Source organism: Camellia sinensis, chromosome 2 (genome assembly GCF_055761805.1).
Source record: "Camellia sinensis isolate YWXY chromosome 2, ASM5576180v1, whole genome shotgun sequence".
NCBI lineage: Eukaryota > Viridiplantae > Streptophyta > Magnoliopsida > Ericales > Theaceae > Camellia > Camellia sinensis.
In genome coordinates, this window is record NC_138962.1 from 83380162 (window position 1) to 83400942 (window position 20781).

The following is a 20781-nucleotide window of genomic DNA, read 5'->3' on the forward strand; positions in this document are numbered from 1 at the left end:
TCTGAAGCTAAAAGTAAAATTTTACTCTACATCATTCTCTCTACATTTTCACTATGTATTTTAGAGTAAAATTTTACTCTGTATGAAAGTAAAATTTTACTCTGAATGAGAGTAAAATTTTACACTCTGAAACTAAAAGTAAAATTTTACTCTGTATAAAAGTAAAATTTTACTCTGAAAAATAAATAAACTGTAAGACTTTGAAGCTAAAAGTAAAATTTTACTCTGTATAAAAGTAAAATTTTACTCTGATTCTGTCAAATGAAAAAAACAGAGCAATAGAACCTTCTATCAAATGAAATTTGATGTTTACTCTGAAAAATCGATGGAACTTTGAGCTATGAGCTTTGAATCAGGCCTATAATCCTTGAATCAATCGATGTTTACTTTGAAAAATATTGAATCATGCCTATAATCCTTGACTCATGCCTATAATATGAAAATTTTAGAGAAATATCAATTTTTTATACCCCGGTTCTTCAGATTTTACAGATTTTTCAGATATTTGAAACTTTGAGCTTTCAAACATCTTGAGATTTTTCATACACAGATTTTTCAGATTATACTCTACATCTTTGAGCTTTTGAGTTCGAATCAAATGATCGCCGAGACCGATCTATGCAATCATTCAAATCTGTGATCTTAAAGACTCAAAACACACATATATATAGATTAGAGATCAGAATATGTAGATATATATATATATATATATTCGAATTCAAATCTCAAAACACACAAACAATTCAAATCTCAAAACACACAAACACACACATATATATAGATATATATATATATATAGAGAGAGAGAGATATATTCACAGTTTTGGTTGAAATCACGAGAGCTTCGAACGAATTCAATCCAAACCCTAGGAATGGAAGAGAGAAGGAAAAGAGAGAATTATACTTTCGAGGTCTATTTAAGTTCAATTTCGGAAGTATATATATATATATATAAAGCTCTTGATCTGGTTGGTGCTTTGTATATTTGGCTTGTTTGTTTCTCGAGAAATTATCAAAAGCAAAAAGAAAGTTTAGCATGGAGTGGCCTGCGTATTTGGACGAGTATGAAAAGCTCCTGACAACGATGAACATGAAAATCAGATTCTTATTCCACCGCCTTTCCGATAATGAGGACTGCAAAACAGTGGGTTAACTCAAACCAATCAAGTATAAGAGGGTGAGGAAGAGAGTGGGAAGAATTAGTTAAGGGTATAATAGTCATATAAAATATTTAAATAATAAATTTTGTCCTTTAGGAAAGACTTTATAATTATGAGGGGGTTTAGAAAGTATAATTTTTTTCTTAGTCCTTTTAACAATAAAAGGAAGGTAAAGGGGGTTTATAGCTAAATTTCCAATTCTTTTTTGTCTTTTTAGTGGATTGTTTTGTGACTTTTGTGTGTGATTTTTTATCACAATTGAAGGCACTCCAATTGTGATTTTTCCATGTTAAATCATTATGTCGATTTGTCTTTGATTGTTTGATTGAGATTATTATTTACTGTTTAAAATTGATACATAATCACAAATCAATATCTTGGAGATTTTTAAGATTTTTCAAATCTTATTCCAAATAAACTTATAAGTTTAAGTAGTTTTAATTTTTATATATTTGTCTATTTTTATAAGTTCAAATCTTAACCCTTCACAAATCTCTATTCATAATGTAAGATTCCAACATAACTTCAATCAAATTAAATATATATATATATATATATAAAGAAGTAAATTATACTATTAATCCTTGTAGTTTAAGTCAAATGTCACTTTAGTCTTATTGTTTAGGTTGGATACTCTTCAACCTTTGGCTTAGTGTTAGTATATAATTGAGCGGGCACGTTTAGTGCCAACCTAATTGGAATTGAGACATTTCACTATGATGCATTTTACATTAGTTTTTTGTTTATTGATGAATTGTATTTGTTGTAACTATATGTGCATTCATCAATAAAATTCTTTTTTTTTTTTGTTTTTGCCAATTAAAAAAAATTATTTTAGTCCCCATAGTTTCAACTTGAATAATTTGAACCCTACACTTTAATTTTGTTGCAATATGATCCTTCCGTCACTTACCATTAGAAATTTGAACATAAAAAGACCACAATCAAAACTGTTATTCCAGGTAGGCAATCCAAAAGGGGGATTAATTGAGTTTCTAAATAAATTGTCAAATTAAAAATTAACCCAAATAATTAATAAATAAATAAATAAATATGCTCAATAATATAAAATAAAGTAATGAAATAAAATAAGCAAAGAGAAGAGAAATCAAACACAGCGATTTATAGTAGTTTGACACGCCGGACCTACGTCCACTCCCCAAGTATATCCTCCTCGGGAATCTCTCCACTATTTTTCAAATAGTAATTACACTACTAGTTTCACAGGTGCTTCTAGACCTTTACAACAAGTGACCACTCCCGATTACTCCGACTAGTTTAGAATCTGGTGCTCAATCACACCTAACCAAGGAATTTTATCTCAAAAATCACTCATAAAAATATCCCAACTAGTTTTGAATCTGTTGCCTATCCCAAAAAATCACTCACAAAAACTCTCCATTTTTACAAGAATAATATGAATAAGGGATAGAAAACCCTTTTATAATTTTGCTCAAACTCTCAATAAATTTTCTCATAGAAAATATAACTCAATGAAACACAATACAATATTTGAGAATATTTCAATATCACAAATTTTTTGCTTCTTCACTTTTTATGTTTCCCTTACCAAAACACTTCTATATATACACAAAATTATATCCATTGAGGTAGACACTCCTTGCCTTGACTTTATAGCATGCACAGCAACGTTCCATTTGAAAATATTTGCCGAGTAGCGTTCAATGAATAGTGATCTACTGATTTTCTTCCAAATTTTATGATTTTCAAATGTTGCATAGCAACTAGCATAATAACTCTTCTATTAAAATATTTGATTGCACAGTAAAATATCTTTAAATAATATTTATTTGCACAGTAAAATCTCTTTAAATAACATTTATAATAGATTTGAAAATATATATCTCTTTTACAATTTTTGTAATTGTTATAGAGATTTTAAACACGCTCTAATAAAAATAACCCACCACCCCATGTAGGTATCTCAAATTTGTCAAAAGAAGTGAATAGTGATAAACAATTTTTTTTAAAACGTGAATAGTGAATAAGGACAAACGGATTTTATACACAGTATCTTTCACAAATTTCAAACATGCACAATAAATATTTTGTGTCAAAGAACATAAAATATGTATATTGAAAAATCACAATTTATCCCATAATGTTTTAAATATCATCATAATTAAACTACATGATTAACAATCTCTCCGTTTTTTATGATGGCTATATATACATGAATTTGACACAAAATTTCACAGAATAAATGCAACATAGAAATTTCAACAATCATAATATAGAAGTATTTATTTGCATTATATTTTCTCCCCATTTATTAACAAATTGTTTCTCAAAAAAATTATATAAAAATTATATTCTTCTCTCCCTTTGACATCATCAAAATAAAAGGTTAATATACGAATTATTTATAGAAAATGAAAATTTTCGGTGCCTAAAACAAAAATCACGTAAACACAGTTGATCAATGATTCAAAGATATAGCAAATAATCTGAAAAGATTTTTTTATATTTTTTATTTCTCCCCTATGATTGTTATCGAGATTCACTAAAACAAATCATACAGCAGCGCTTTTAATGTTGACAAACAAGAGATTTGAGCGGATATGCATCAATGATTGTAGTTGTGGTGTGAATAAAACTTGACATAGATGATGTGCAAAGATACGAAACTTTCAAGTGTTCTTAGAGAAAAAATGTGCTCACTATCCGTGTAATCAATGGTTCTAACATAAATGAGGTGTTTGAGATTCAGGCAAACGAAAGGTTACCTATAGTGTATTCGCATGCTATTCCAGTAACTGAGAGTCCTAATGTATTTGGTAATCGTAGTGATACAGAGGCTATCAATAACAATATGGCTCTTAGTACACAAACGATAACTGTAGTTTCCAATATGGCTCAACAACTATAAGCAAGAAGCCAAGAGAATTAGCTATTAAAAGTAGAATTGATCATTGTAAAACAATAACTTGCTAAAACTTGTCAAGCGAAAAGAATTATTGAGAGTAAAAATTCACTGTTAGAGAACGCGGTGCAACAGTATTCAACCGTTATAATGCCAAGACTCACAGAGGTCAAAAATAGAGAGGTTCAAGTTCGAGAGGCTCATAAAAAGTTATTGAGAGAAGTTAAACGCAAAAAATCTGTGAAGCCTACTCAGAACTAACATGTAATCTCAAAATATTTTCTCCTTCTAAAATAAAATTGCAAACATTTCCTTTTGTCAAAACTTTTCCTTCTTTGTTATAAAAAGAAATTTTGGGGCTGATAAAGACACTACAAGAAATAACACCTTTGACGACCAAAAAATTGGTCACTAAAAGCCCATTTTTAGTCGGCAAAAGTTATCCATGGCCAATTTTTTTGGTCGCTACTTTGGTCGCCAATTGAGGGTCGGCAAAAGTAATTCACGACCAAAATTTTTGTTGGTCGGGAAAAGTTGGATTTACCGACTAAATTTTTTGTCGCTAAATATATCATTACTGCGACTAATCCATTTTGTCGCTAAAACACTTTGGTCTCGAAAAGTGATATTTTCCCGACCAAATATCAGAGTCGCCAATTGTTTGTCGCTAAATATATCATTACTGCGACTAATCCATTTTGTCACTAAAACACTTTGGTCTCGAAAAGTGATATTTTCCCGACCAAATATCTTAGTCGCCAATTGTCACATTCCACAACCAAATAGATTAGTCGCCAAAAGTCGAGGAATCGCCGACTAACAATTCAGTCACCAAAAGGTAAGGTACTGCCAACCAATGATTTTAGTCGCAAAAGTGTAGAATTTGCTAACCAATTTTTTAGTCGCCAAATCTCTTTCTTTCTTTTTTTTTTTTTTTTGAGAATAATCAATTTTTGTTTATAAACATTCAATCCAATATCGAACAAAATTCATTCAACCCAACCACAATTAAGGAACAATAACATTTAAAAAACAAAAAGCTTAGGAACAATAATTAACAAATTTCCTTTCTTGTAACTTCATTAAATCATCAAACAATAATTGAATTCCATTTAAAGTAAAGATGAAAATATGTAACCAACTAAATTACAATAACTATTACAATAATTGAACATGAGAAGAGATGTCACACTGCAATTCCTAAAGCACTTCAATTGATTTGCCATGCATTTGATCAATTCTAGCATCTTCACCAACTAAATTAACTCTCAACAGCAGCAGCATACACACACTAGCCTGCCTTCACCAGCATAAACAAAACAGAACAGACCAGTAGCATTGCAAAAAATAATTTAACACATAGTAGTCCATAGCTGAGTAGAGCAAACCAACAAAATAAAGCCTGAAACAAACCAAAGCAAAATCTGAAGCAAAGTGACAGACTGCAGCAGAAGAATAGAGCCTGAGCCAAAGCGGCAGAATCTAAAGTAACACTGAAAAACAAAGCAGAGCAAAAACAACAGCATTGCATAACAGCCCATCATCTCACAACAGTAGCCGATAGTAGGTGGTGAGCAATAGTAGTGGGGAAGAAAGGAAATGAAAACTAATTTTCAAAACAAATGAAAACACATTTTTGTTTCAAGATTTACACTGGCAGACAACACTTGTGGCTGTCAAAAAACTATAATACACTAGTAACCTCCAGATTTTATCTAAAAGGAAAAAAAAAGGTTCTTTCATAAATCACAACCAAGTATTCAAAAGATGCAATTTACAATTAACTACAGAGAGTTTATCCATATCTGAATAGATTAATATATTTGTCAATACAGAAGAAATTCAAATAGGTGTCGAAACATAGTCATCACAGTAATTTTTTTTTTTTTTTCATATGATATGGAAAGGCAAGTAAATTAAAATGAAGAAAGCAAGCACCATTTATTTGGTTTCAAATGCTTAAAAACCCTAAAGCTTCAGCTAATTCAACCCAAAATTTATTTGGCAGCATAGCATGAAGTTAAAGATTCTGCAATGTTCATGAAGCCTATGGCCAACATTTCCTTGTTTCCATCAAGATGGTATCCTTTTATGGATGCAAAAGATCAACCAACCGCAATGGCTTCCTGAAGTTGGCACACGTATCAAGACACTTTTCACAAGAAATTCAAAATGTTCATCAATAATGTTGAAGAATAAATGGAAGGGAATAAATAGTGATGAGGAATGCACCATGAGAGCGACAACTGTAACAATCAGTCCAATTTTAGCCACTTCTGAGGCATGTGGGCTATTGAATTATAACTGATAAACTGAGATTGGATTCAGCCCTTGTAACGCCCACAAAATAATACATAAAACCCATCACTTGACATGCATTGATATAAAAGAAACCAACCATTTATATTCATCAGAGTAAATTTTTCAATAGTATTACATGTTAACAACAAAAGCAAATGCCCTATGGGCTTACAGCTTTCCAAGTCAATACTTGGTTACACAAAAGAAGAGTACTAACTCTATACAAAATAAGCCATTGGCTTGATATACATGTAATACAGACAAAATAATCAAAAAAAGAGTCATCAACTCTCATCATCATCCAAGCTATGTCCTTGGAGGTGGCATGCTACCTGTACCTGAAAATAATGTCCCATATAGGGTGAACCACAGCCCAGTAGGAATATGCTAAACACAGTATGAGCAATAACTAAGACATTAGCAATTGATAAATGTTCAATTTCCATAAATCAATTCACAACCCATTTCCATTTCATGACCACTATGTTCATGTTTCATTCCAGTTTCCATTTCTTATCAATTTCATAATTTACATCAACGGCTCAGAACTTGGCCAATCACTTATATGAGACAGTGACTCATATTTAAACATTTCCCATTCTACAATAGATAAACATACTAGTTGTATCAACATCTCAACAGATAAGCATACAAGCTGTATCCACATCTCAACAGATATGCATATTAGCTATATCAACACTTCCAAAGATAAGCATATGAGCTGTATCAACACTTCCAAAGATAAGCATATGAGTTGTATCAACACATTATCTAACAAGCATATGAGCTGTATCAGTGGAGTCCATTCCCTATCTCCTCCCAAACAACATCCGGTTTAGAGGTCCATTCTCTATCTTTCCCTAAATCGTGGAGTACATCCCCTATCTCTTTCCATATACACAACATATATACACATTGGTCATATACACAATTAATCAATACATAACGTCAATGTATTCTATCAACCGTCATACTCTATGACATATCCAATTGATTAGTTTTAGTTTGCCTAATCATCATGCATTGTCTAAAACAATCAAAACTACCATCCACCGGTAGTCCAAGCAATTATTTCTAAACAGATAATAAAAGCTCCAACAGATAAAATATCAATGTTTTCAAAAGTGAACGATTAACAAATCCAACTTCGCTATTCTATTATATAATGAGCCAATTTCATTATTTCCAACTCAATTTTACAAATCCACAATTTTTCCAAATTAATTATACCAATTAATTTATACAATAAATTAGGGTTTTCTACCCCATTTCCCAATATTGACCCAATGGTCTATATATCAACAACCAACAATAATATCATTATTATAAAACCCAAATTACATATTTTTGAATCAAAATAGCAAAACCCTCTTTCACCCTTTTCAAACCCTAACTTCCCAAAATCAACCATTTAACAAAATGCCCAAATATCTAGGTCAAAACCCATAGTAGTGAGTAGGAATCCCTACCTCAAAAGTTGACACCCAACGAAGAAGATGATGAAAACCAAATCACAAGTTTCTCGGATCAAAAGATAGCCCTCGACGATCAACAACTTTTTTGTAAAGGCCAAAGGTGAGGAAACAACTCCAACTAGATCAATACCTAAAGAGAAGGCAAGGTTCTAGAGAGAGAAGCTCTCAAATGGCGTTTTGGAAAAGTAAGAGAGAGAGTGTGAATGTAAAAAGTGATTTTAAAATGCCCAGCTGTCAACTGATATACGACATTTCCGCTCGAGCGGAGAACACAATGCTCGAGCGTCACGAAAAAAAAACTAGCTACGCTCAAGCGCAAGAAGGCCCGCTCGAGCGCCAAGACACAAGAATAAAGTGTATCCGCTCGAGCGCGAAAACCAGTCCGCTCGAGCGTAGATTTCCCCCTCCCAGAACTTACACCAAAGAGTACTACCCGCTCGAGCGCCACCGCTCGAGCGTAAAGAAACCCGCTCGAGCGTAAAAATCACACCTGCAGAAGTTTTGCAGGGACATGAAAAACTGGAAGTGTGCAATATCCGCTCGAGCGCTATACGACCCGCTCGAGCGAAACGACCAAAAACCTGGCAACAAGAATTTAGATCAAGGCTCAACCCACCTGCTCAAAATATACTCAACCCATCCCAAAACTCAAACAAAAGAAGTAAAGGATGATAACAAGGTATACAACCACCAACTCCATGGAACCAAAGTCCGGAATACGACAGAACAGTAAAGGGACAACCGGGATCGCTATAACCTCCCCCCCTTAAAGAATTTCGTCCCCAAAATTAAACACAAGTTTTCGAAAACAAGTTTTCTCCATTCTTAACAACATTACAACATAATGTTAAACAATCCGACCCCTTTCCGGTCAATCCCATCTCTTTTCAAGAGGCATTTCACATTACACATAACAACCTGCATTATCAACATGCATTCTTTTGAAATTTATCAATTTCAACTCATTTTTCACAATTCGTTAACACATGCAATGCTAATATCATGCTTGCATTTCCACAATATACTTAACATACACAATGTTAAAACAAACTTCCATTAACCAAAACATTCACAATGTTTTACAACTTAAGACACACATGATGTTCTTAAAGTTCAATAAGGTTACAAAATTTCCAACGCATGATTACACATCAACAAACAAGTCCGGATATTTCTCATGAACTTCCAACTCACGTTCCCAAGTGGCTTCCTCCACTCCGTGATGCTTCCACAAAACCTTTACCAAGGGAATGGTCTTGCCTCGCAAGACTTGATCCCGCCTATCCAAGACCCGAACCGGTCTCTCCTCATACGAGGCATCCTCATCTACCTCCAAGTCAGTCCAATCTAACACATGGGACGGATCCGGCTCATACTTCCGAAGCATACTCACATGAAACACGTCATGCATTCCGGACAACTGCGATGGTAAAGCCAAACGATAGGCAACTTCCTCTATCCTCTCAAGGATCTCAAAGGGACCGATAAACCGAGGGGATAACTTCCCACTCTTCCCAAACCTCATCAAACCTCGCCTAGGTGATATTTTCAAGAAGACATGATCACCTATCTCAAACGCCAAAGGCCTCCTCCTACGGTCGGCATAACTCTTTTGGCGACTCTAGGCTGTAACAAGCCTTCTACGGATAAGCTCAACCTTCTCCGTTGTCTGTCTAACCAACCCCGAACCCAACAAAGGTGCGTCACCCACCTCGGCTCAACACACTGGAGACCTACACGGTTGGCCATACAAGGCCTCAAACGGTGCCATACCGATGCTAGACTAAAAACTGTTGTTATAGGCAAACTCTACCAAGGGCAAGTGCCTCTCCCATGTCCCACTAAAGTCAAGGACACAACCTCAAAGCATATCCTCAAGGATCTGAATAGTACGCTCGGACTGTCCATCAGTCTGAGGATGATAAGCCGTACTAAAGGTCAACTTAGTGCCCATGGCACTCTGCAAACTCTGCCACAACCTAGCAGTAAAACGAGGATCTCTATCTGAGACAATCGTCACTGGGACCCCGTGCAATCTCACTATGTCTCGAATATACAAGTCGACGAGATGATCTACCGAATCTCTCATGCGCATAGGAATGAAATGCGCCGACTTAGTCAACCGGTCTACAACCACCCAAATAGCATCACTACCCCGCTGAGTCCTCGGAAGACCTACAACGAAGTCTATAGTGACATGCTCCCACTTCCACTCGGCAATAGGCAAGGGTTGTAACAAACCCGCTGGCCTCTGATGCTCGGCCTTCACTTGCTGGCAAGTAAGGCACTTCGATACGAAAACAGTCACATCTCTCTTCATACCCCGCCACCAAAACTGGCGACCCAAATCCCGATACATCTTAGTGCCTCCCGGATGCACCGCAAGACGTGAATGATGGAACTCTCGGAGTACTTCCTCTCGGCAAGGCTCCGGCACAAACAAACGGTCTCGGTATCTCACACCCAGGTCGGGATACACCGTCAAACCTTTCTCAACCTTCCCATTTGAGATCTTCTCTCGGAGGGATTCTACCTCAAGGTCACCTCTCTGTGCCTCTAACACTCGAGTCATAAGTGTAGGCTGTGCAACAACAGAAAACAAGGTCGCAGCCTCAACTGATTCACTCAGAAGCAAGTCAAACTCGCCAAGTGCACCCATCATCTCCCATTCCCGGATGGCTATACAAGCTACATCACTAATGGATTTCCTACTAAGGGCATCGGCCACAACATTGGCCTTTCCCGGGTGATAGTGCAACTCAAAGTCATAGTCCTCTATGAACTCCATCCATCTCCTCTGCCTCAAATTCAAGTCTCTCTGTGTAAACAGATACTTCAAACTCTTGTGGTCCAAGAACACCTCGAACCTCTCACCATAAAGGTAGTTCCTCTAAATTTTCAAGGCAAAGATCACTGCTGCTAACTCTAGGTCGTGTGTAGGGTAATTCTTCTCGTGTATTTTCAACTGACGTGAACCATAAGCTACCACTTTCCTCTCTTGCATCAACACACAACCCAAACCCTCTCGTGAGGCATCACAATAGACCGCATAACCCAACCCTCTCTCCAGGATAATCAAGACCGGAGCGGTGGTCAATCTAACTTTCAACTCTTGGAACAACTTTTCACAAGTCTCACTCCATACAAATTTGACTCCTTTCCTAGTCAATCTAGTCAACGGCGAAGCTAGGCTGGAGAAATCTTTCACAAACCAACGGTAGTACCCAGCTAATCCCAGCAAACTGCGGATCTCAAACACACTCTTAGGTTGTGCCCAATCTTGCACTGCCTCTACCTTGGATGTATCAACAGACACCCCTTCCCCGGATACCACATGGCTTAAGAATTTGACCTCTCCTAGCCAGAACTCACAATTCCCAAACTTGGCATACAGCCTATGGGCTCTAAGCAACTCAAGCACCACTCTCAAGTGTTCCTCGTGCTCCTCCTCAGAAGGCGAATAGTTGAGAATGTTGTCCACGAAAACGACTACAAATCGATCCAAGAATTCCTGGAAGATCCGGTTCATCAAGTCCATAAAGACTGCCGGTGCATTGGTGAGCCCAAATGGCATCACCAGAAACTCATAATGGCCATACCGCGTACGAAATGCCGTCTTAGGAATATCCTCCTCCCTGACTCTCAACTGGTGGTAACCCGATCTCAAGTCTATCTTAGAGAAACAACGGGAACCCTTCAACTGGTCAAACAAATCATCTATACTGGGCATAGGGTACTTATTCTTAACCGTAGCCCGATTCAACTTCCGGTAGTCGATACACAATCTCAAGGCACCATCTTTCTTTTTAGCAAAGAGGGCCGGTGCTCCCCACGGCGAAATACTAGGGCGAACAAAACCCTTATCTAGCAATTCCTGGAGCTGAATCTTCAACTCACTTAACTCGGCTGGGGCAAAACAATAAGGTGCCATAGAAATCGGCGCCGTGCCAGGCACTAAATCAATAGAGAACTCTATCTCTCGGTAAGGTGGCAAACTAACGAGATCTTCAGGAAAAACATCCGAATACTCACAAACCACCCTCGGCAACACAGTCTGGGTCTCACTGCACTCACTACTCAAAAAGCTAACAAGTAGACCACTAAGCTCATTCCGCTCTCGTGGATTATACATCAGTGGCAACACACTACCAACCCGATCCCCCAAGAAATGGAAACACTCCCCGCTCAAGGTACAAACTGTGACCCTCTGGCGGTAGCAATCAATAACAGCCCGGCATGACGATAGCCAGTCCATACCCAAAATAACATCAAAACCCGTCATGGGCATGACAACAAAAGGAAAAGAAAGCCTATGGTCGGCGACCTCTATATTACAACCCCTAACACCCTGTTTCAGAATCAATTCACCACCAACAGGCGATACTACACATATAGGAGATGCTAATAGTGCCAAGTCCAACTCCAACACAGATGCAAATGCAGCAGATACAAAAGAATGAGACGCACCCGTATCAATCAATACACTAGCAACCGAGTTGCAAAACAGAAAGGTACCTCTCACTACTGATGGAGCAGGTACAAGATCCTGCGGGGTAGCAGCATACACGCGCCCAGTAGGCCCCTTATTCAACTGCTCACCCCTCGGAGCAAACGACTGCTGCACAGACTGGGATGACGAAGCTCTCGGGTTGGCCCTCGAGGCCTGCACAGACTGAGCTGGCTGATAACTCTGCGTCTGCCTAGAACCAAACGCTCCCGAAGTGGCACTCAACTGTGGGCAGAACCTCTTCAGGTGCCCAGGTTGACCACACTGATAGCAAGACAAAGGCTGGCCCCTGCCCTGACTCTGGCCCTGAGGTCTAGCTGAAGAAAAACCAGCTCGCTGACCCCCTCCCTTCTGCAGGCAAACCGAAGACTTGTGACCCAGTTGGCCACATGCAAAACAAGTCAAGCCTCCCTGACTACCTCTCCCAGAGCCCGTATTCGGCACTGGAAAGGTCAATCTAGCCAAACCACTCTGAGACTACTGAGGGTTAAAACCCCTCTGTCTCCTGCCGTCACCCTGACCATCTTGGCTCCTCTTAGAGCCTCTCTATCCCTCATCCTCCTCCTGCATCATGAGCTCCATATGAGCTGCAGCATCCACCAAACGTCTATACTCCCGGATAAACGACCCTCAAACCCTCAACCTGAGTCCACGCCTCAACTTCCGCTCAAACTCAAAGCATCGGCATTCCTGAGACGCCACAAGTTCAGGTGCAAACCTAGATAGACTAGTAAAAGTAGCCTCAAACTCGGCCACTGACAAGCCCTGCTGTTTAAGCTGGCAAAATTGCTCCCTCAGCTTCTCCCTAGCAGCTGAAGATAAGAATTTCTCCTGGAAAGCATTCACAAACGCCTCCCATGCACCACCAACACTACCCTTTTCGTACTTCCACCATTGACCCGCATCTCCCTTCAGTTGGAAGGATGCCAAGGTCACCTTTAAAGCCCCGTCCTCGATGCCAAGCATCTCGAACGTCTTCTCAATCTGTTCCAACCACTCATCAGCCTTAAGTGGCTCCTTCGGGTCCCCAACAAACTCGTCCGGGTTAGACCGAAAGAATTCCCTCTTCAAGAAAGAAGGCCCTGCCTCAGTAACCTGATTATCAGCTCTGAGAATACCCAAAGCTCCCGCTATCTCTCGGGCTAAGGCACCCATAGCCTACTGACCTGTTGGCTCGGCCACATTGGCCTGACCAACTCCCTCCTGCACTGCCGGAACGTCATCCGGTAAAGGCACCTCCTGCCTACCATGCCTACCACGCCTACCACGCCCTCGTCCTGACATCCTAATAAAGGTAACCAAGACCATTAGAACATTCATAAATGTGGCGAAGCTATAACACTCACGTTCTAATGCATGGACAACTGTAATTCACTCCACATAAGCACATAATCACATAAGCAATTACGAATTTCATTTCCGGATAATGATAGTCCCGAGGCGTTACTAGAGTTCCGGTTAGAAATATCATTGATCAAGTGTTTTTCCAACAAGACTCCCAGAAACCCAAGGATCCAATCAATATTCTAGAAACTACATTCCATACCCACATAGTCACATAAGCATGTTATCAATTAAGCACATAGCACATGACACTACATCTAAGTCTCTATCAAGCGAGACAAACCCATTGTGATACTAATCACTTCCCATGTACCCAAAGTATTCGAACCCGGTACGCTCTGATACCAAGTTGTAACGCCCACAAAATAATACATAAAACCCATCACTTGACATGCATTGATATAAAAGAAACCAACCATTTATATTCATCAGAGTAAATTTTACAATAGTATTACATGTTAACAACAAAAGCAAATGCCCTATGGGCTTACAGCTTTCCAAGTCAACACTTAGTTACACAAAAGAAGAGAACTAACTCTATACAAAATAAGCCATTGGCTTGATATACATGTAATACAGACAAAATAATCAAAAAAAGAGTCTTCAACTCTCATCATCATCCAAGCTATGTCCTTGGAGGTGGCATGCTACTGGTACCTGAAAATAATGTCCCATATAGGGTGGGCCACAGCCCAGTAGGAATATGCTAAACACAGTATGAGCAATAACTAAGACATTAGCAATTGATAAATGTTCAATTTCCATAAATCAATTCACAACCCATTTCCATTTCATGACCACTATGTTCATGTTTAATTCCAGTTTCCATTTCTTATCAATTTCACAATTTACATCAACGGCTCAGAACCTGGCCAATCACTTATATGAGATAGTGACTCATATTTAAACATTTTCTATTCTATAGTAGATAAACATACTAATTGTATCAACATCTCAACAGATAAGCATACAAGCTGTATCCTCTCAACAGATATGCATATTAGCTATATCAACACTTCCAAAGATAAGCATATGAGCTGTATCAACACTTCCAAAGATAAGCATATAAGCTGTATCAACACATTATCTGACAAGCATATGAGCTGTATCAGTGGAGTCCATCCCCTATCTCCTCCCAAACAACATCCGGTTTAGAGGTCCATCCCCTATCTTCCCCTAAACCGTGGAGTACATCCCCTATCTCCTCCCACACACATAACATATATACACAATGGTCATATACACAATCAATCAATACATAACGTCAATGTATTCTATCAACCGTCATACTCTATGACATATCCAATTAATTAGTTTTAGTTTGCCTAATCATCATACATTGTCTAAAACAATCAAAACTACCCTCCACCGGTAGTCCAAGCAATTATTTCTAAACAGACAATAAAAGCTCTAACAGATAAAATATCAATGTTTTCAAAAGTGAGCGATTAACAAATCCAACTCCGCTATTCTAGTATATAATGAGCCAATTTCATTATTTCCAACTCAATTCCACAAATCCACAATTTTTCCAAATTAATTATACCAATTAATTTATATAACAAATTAGGGTTTTCTACCCCATTTCCCAATATTGACCCAATGGTCTATATATCAACAACCAACAACAATATCATTATTTTGAAACCCAAATTACATATTTTTGAATCAAAATAACAAAACCCCCTTTCACTCTTTTCAAACCCTAACTTCCCAAAATCAACCATTTAACAAAATGCCCAAATATCTAGGTCAAAACCCATAGTAGTGAGTAGGAATCCCTACCTCAAAAGTTGACACCCAACGAAGAAGATGATGAAAACCAAATCACAAGTTTCTCGGATCAAAAGATAGCCCTTGACGATCAACAACTTTTTTGTAAAGGCCAAAGGTGAGGAAACAACTCCAACTAGATCAATACCTAGAGAGAAGGCAAGGTTCTAGAGAGAGAAGCTCTCAAATGGCATTTTGGAAAAGTAAGAGAGAGAGTATGAATGTAAAAAGTGATTTTAAAATGCCCAGCTGTCAACTGATATACGACATTCCCGCTTGAGCAGAGAACACAACGCTCGAGCGTCACGAACAAAAAACTAGCTACGCTCGAGCGCAAGAAGGCTCGCTCGAGCGCCAAGACACAAGAATAAAGTGCATCCGCTCGAGCGCGAAAACCAGTCCGCTCGAGCGTAGATTTCCCCCTCCCAGAACTTACACCAAAGAGTACTACCCACTCGAGCGCCAGATCACCCACTCGAGCGTAAAGAAACCCGCTCGAGCGTAAAAATCACACCTGTAGAAGTTTTGCACGGACACGAAAAACTGAAAGTGTGCAATATTCACTCGAGCGCTATACGACCCGCTCGAGTGGAATGACCAAAAACCTGGCAACAAGAATTTAGATCAAGGCTCAACTCACCTGCTCAAAACATACTCAACCCATCCTAAAACTCAAACAAAGAAGTAAAGGATGACAACAAGGTATACAACCACCAACTCCACGGGACCAAAGTCCGGAATACGACAAAACAGTAACGGGACAACCGGGATCGCTATAGCCCTCCTTTGATGTGTTTTACTATTTTAACTCCATATTTATCAGCTCTTGTCAGGAAAATGATAAGAGTAGATAAAATAACAGACATCAATGGTGCAATGGCCGGCAACCAAAAGAGTTTCTTGCCCCTTTTGATGAAGACAGCAGCTCAACCAATGCACAGCCACAACCACAACACAGCAGCTCCAGCAGAGCAGCAGCTAGAGCTCCATCTGCTCCACAGCAGCACAGCCGCAGCCGCAGTACAGCCATAACCACAGCACAGTAGCTCCAGCAGAGCAGCAATCACAACAGCTCCAGCAGCTCCAAAGCAGAGCAACAGCCACAACAGCTCAGCAGCTTTAGAGCAATACTCCAATAGTCACGTATGTATTATCAAGGCTAGGTAGTTAGTTTGTTAGAGTTTAACTATAGTTTAGTTAGACGGTTATGGTTAGGTTAAGTAAATCACTCTTGTATATATACTATCTTCTCTGTATAATGTTCATTCATTCAGAAAATCAATAAAATAGATATTTTCTTGTTTTCTCTTTACCTTCTACCCAAATCACAGAATCACAAAGTAAGTATACGCTAGAATTGTGGTAGACAAAGAAATTGTATAGACCACCACCTATGTTTGATCTTGGTTATTTTTATTTTTATGTGAAAAAATAAATAAATAAATAAATAAAACAACAAAAAGGAAATCGCCAATTATGGTTGTTACTTACCAGGAATCTAGTAATTAAAATGAAAGCTGTAGCGATTCCAAACCATTCTTTATACGGTACACCCTAAGAGAAGCACGACGAGTTTAAATTCATAAATGAAAAATCAAAATCTTCATGAATCAGATCTGCAACTAATCCATTTATACTATTTACAATTGGTCTTTGACTCTTTGAGACATATGGCCAAATATAGAGAAGATTATTTTTTTTTTCTCTAAGTAAGAGAATACAGAGAAGAACTAAAAAGGACTCTAGATGTCGATTCATGCCCCAACAGTGACTAAGGCAAGCAAAATCATTAGTAATGATTATCATAGATTCTTCCAGTTAATAACTTATTTTATACATCATCTCCAAACACATATTGATAAAACAGTGCAAATGCTCATATAATTCACAGTTAAGGCATCTTGAAATTCTAACCTCGCTGATAAATATAGTAGAAAATGCAAATACGAACAAATTTCAAGGGCAGCTCTTTAAAAAATAAATTGTTAAACAAAAAAAAACAAATTGACATCACAACATTCTTTACCTGTTCTGTGGCTAGAGAAGTTAACACAGTAGCATTTGCCCTTAGAAGAAAAAGCTTCAAACTACATATGAACACACAAGAGAACACACAGCAGCAGGACTCTTATAAATATTAATGACAAATTAACAATGCTATTGCATTATACTAGAAAACCTTCAATAAGAGAGTTTTACCCACATCCCCTAGTAGATGCACAAACAAGAGCCCCACTGTCTAACAACATATGAACACACTCCGGCCATCCTTGTCAGGCTGCCAAGTGCAATGGGGTTGCTCCATTTTTATCTCTTATATTCACAACCCTTGCAAATCCCCTGCCATCAACTCCAAATCAAACCAAACAAAACAACCACAACTTTAGCAACTTCATGGATATTCTCTACACACAAGCATATATGAGAGTGTGTATGTGTGTGTGTGTGTGTAGAGAGAGAGAGAAAGAGAGAGAGGGTCACCAGGAATGTGCAACAGAGGTGGAAAGGGCAGTAGAAAGAATAGCTTGTAGGCAATCTAGATGGCCATAGAAAGAAGCATAATGCAAATAGGTGCTTCCATGGAGTGAATCAAACATTAAAATCTAATGAAATTTCACACACAACCAATGATCAATTTATCTTCTACAATTCAACCAATGATAGTATTTTGTTTGCATAAAAAACAAGTATTGTAAGTGGGGGTGGCATAGACTAGACACAACAGTATGACGAGATTTTGTTCATTACAAAGGAGAAAATTAGGGCATTGGACACAACTGTACTCCAAAAGAGTATACTTACATCTTGGACAATTGAAATCTTTCATGCATGGAAGAATTCTCTTTATGTATAGATTCCTAATAAAAGAAAAAATAAAGAAAATTTGTTAGAACTAAAAAAAATTGCCATTTAAATGGGAAGTATGCAGGAGGAAGGAAGAAACTAAAATAGAGTCGTCTTACATGTTCTCCTGACAAGCAAGCTAATCAGGGCCTTGCCATGTAAAGTTATTGTCAGAACTATATAATTAATTAGAAATAAATGGAAAATATATAATTGAATAATTTTAGGGACACTTAATTTAGGAAGATTTGTAACTTAAAAAAAAAAAACATATACATATACGTATACATAAGAAGCCCAAATCCACTCACAAAACCCCAAAGCCCAAAACTAAAACCCCAAAACCCCTTACAATAATAAAAAATAGCAATTGTAACCATACATCAAACCATCCAATTTCACCTCCCAAACATATATATAACTATAGAAAGACAGAGAAACCCTCTTTATGTTTTCCAGAAATAATAGCTACTTCCTAATATAGTCTAGTTACTACGTACTTTTGTACAGTCATTTTTCAACTAGAAATTAACAATGTTGAACAAGTGAATTTTTATCATTATTGCTATTACAATAAGTAAGCTAGCACGTTTATTTATTTTAAAGCATTGAGCTTGAGGTTATTGATCAATCCCTATAACCCACCAAAAAGGACAAGGTCTACCAAGAAGCACTTTGCAGTGCCAAAAATATATATCACAAGCATGGTACAAATAATTTGACAATATTAGCAAAGGAGTGCAAGCTGCAGATAGAATCCTACCTAGGCCTCCTGTCCCAGATGTGTCAACATTTATAAAAGCTCCAATTGTGTCACGCCATTTATGTGATGTCATGAAGCCATGTGAACCCTAAAATATTGAAGACCGTTAACAAGTTCAATGATTATTAGCTGGAGAACACAACACTAGACTCCTATTAGCTTAAAATAGGCAATTGTGCAAAATAATACATTACAATTTACAACATTTGCCATTTGCAGTCTATCATACATTTTAAAACAACAGTGGCTTATCCAAAGAAATAAATAAATAAACAACAGCGGTAAACAGATCATGATCTGCCAAAATGAGTAGTCACAGCACACAAGTCATGATGGGCCTATTGACTTTCTGCACATGCTTCCATTCAAGTAAAAAAGTAGTTACTCAACATTAAAATATATATGATCAAAAAGACATTGAAATGTATTAGCAATCAAAACCAACAAAGAATATGCAATGTGAGTAGAACTATCCTATTTTTCGCTTCGTCCACTTCGCCTAAAGTGTACAAATAACCCCATTTATAGTGCAGGCAATGTTGGGATTGAAATTAAATGCAAGGAAAGGAAGAGGAATAAAATAACTACGCATTTATGTAAATAAAGATATACATTGAAATGGATTAACTTTGCAAAATATCAAGCCAGAATCCTGTGACACTGACAATATGCAAACCATAATCTTTATCCCTCTAACTCTCTCTATGTTTTGAGGGAAAATATTGACAAACAAAAAAGATGATTAATAATGGAAAGAAAAATAGAGGAAATCTGAAAGTTGTGTTACAAATGGCAAATCTCAAAAGGTGACCAGATTGCAGTAGTACAAATTTTGTTTCCAGAAACCACTTTGCCTTGCTTTAATAACTTTTAGATCCATAGGAGAAAAAACAAAGTACTGTTTAAAACATAACCAAATGCAACATAAATTTTGGGCATCATACTTACACAAACTTCAAATTCTTTCTAGTTATGTCATTTGGAATTTCTCCCACTAACTTGTTAAAATTGACATCCCTGTCCAAATCACAATACAAAGATATATATATATAGAGAGAGAGAGAGAGGACAGACCGTCGAGGCAGACAACATCGAAGGGTTGAACACGGTGGTAATCGAAGAGAGCTTCGAGTTGTTCTTCGGTTGATTCAGCCTATAAAACAAAGAAATCAAAAATCAAGTTCAGAAACCCAAGAAAAAAAAACAAAACAAAAATAGTACTTGGAAGATTGGGGGGCTAGAACTTGAAGTTTCGCACCATTAGGGTAGAAGAAATTGAGGTCGAAGTCTCAGTAATTGTCGAGGAAGAAGCAAAGGTGGGAGTTGGGATCGTGTGGGGTTTGAAGGAAGCAGTTCTGATTGTAGAGTTGTTAGGAGGGTTTGAGAGTGTTGGGGTAGCGTAGTGATTGGAGTACGAGGGGATCGAGGTCGAGGTCGAGGTGAGATTGGGTGAGGTTTGGTGGTCACAGACTGTGTATTAGGGAGAGAACAAAAGGAGGTGTAAAACAAAATAGGGCGCCAATATTAAATAGGAGTGCTAAATTTGAAATATCAAATATTTTAGTTCTTTTGGCGACCAAAACAATTTAATCGTTGAAAATAAATGTTTGGCGACCAAATTTTTGGTCGCCAAAGAAAAAAATAATTTTTTTATTTTTTGTTTGGCGACTAAAAATTAAATTAAATAATTTTTCATCTGTGTGAGAGAGAAAATTGGCAAATGAAAACTA

At 37.5% G+C, this 20781-nt stretch overlaps 1 long non-coding RNA gene across 4 annotated transcripts; it reads right to left on the reverse strand.

Moving 5' to 3' along the window:
• Positions 1 to 16467: 16467 nt before the first annotated feature.
• Positions 16468 to 20528, reverse strand: LOC114259969 (uncharacterized). 4 transcript variants are annotated; one of them, XR_003628472.2, is made up of 7 exons: positions 20273 to 20528; positions 20126 to 20204; positions 19052 to 19139; positions 18247 to 18302; positions 17926 to 18047; positions 17644 to 17784; positions 16468 to 17531 (listed from the first exon to the last, which is right to left on the reverse strand). It is a non-coding gene; the product is annotated as an uncharacterized LOC114259969 (long non-coding RNA). The 4 variants fall into 4 exon arrangements; XR_014361194.1 differs by having other exon boundaries at positions 18408 to 19139; XR_014361193.1 differs by lacking the exon at positions 17926 to 18047 and having other exon boundaries at positions 20310 to 20528.
• Between the last annotated feature and the right edge of the window lie 253 nt (positions 20529 to 20781).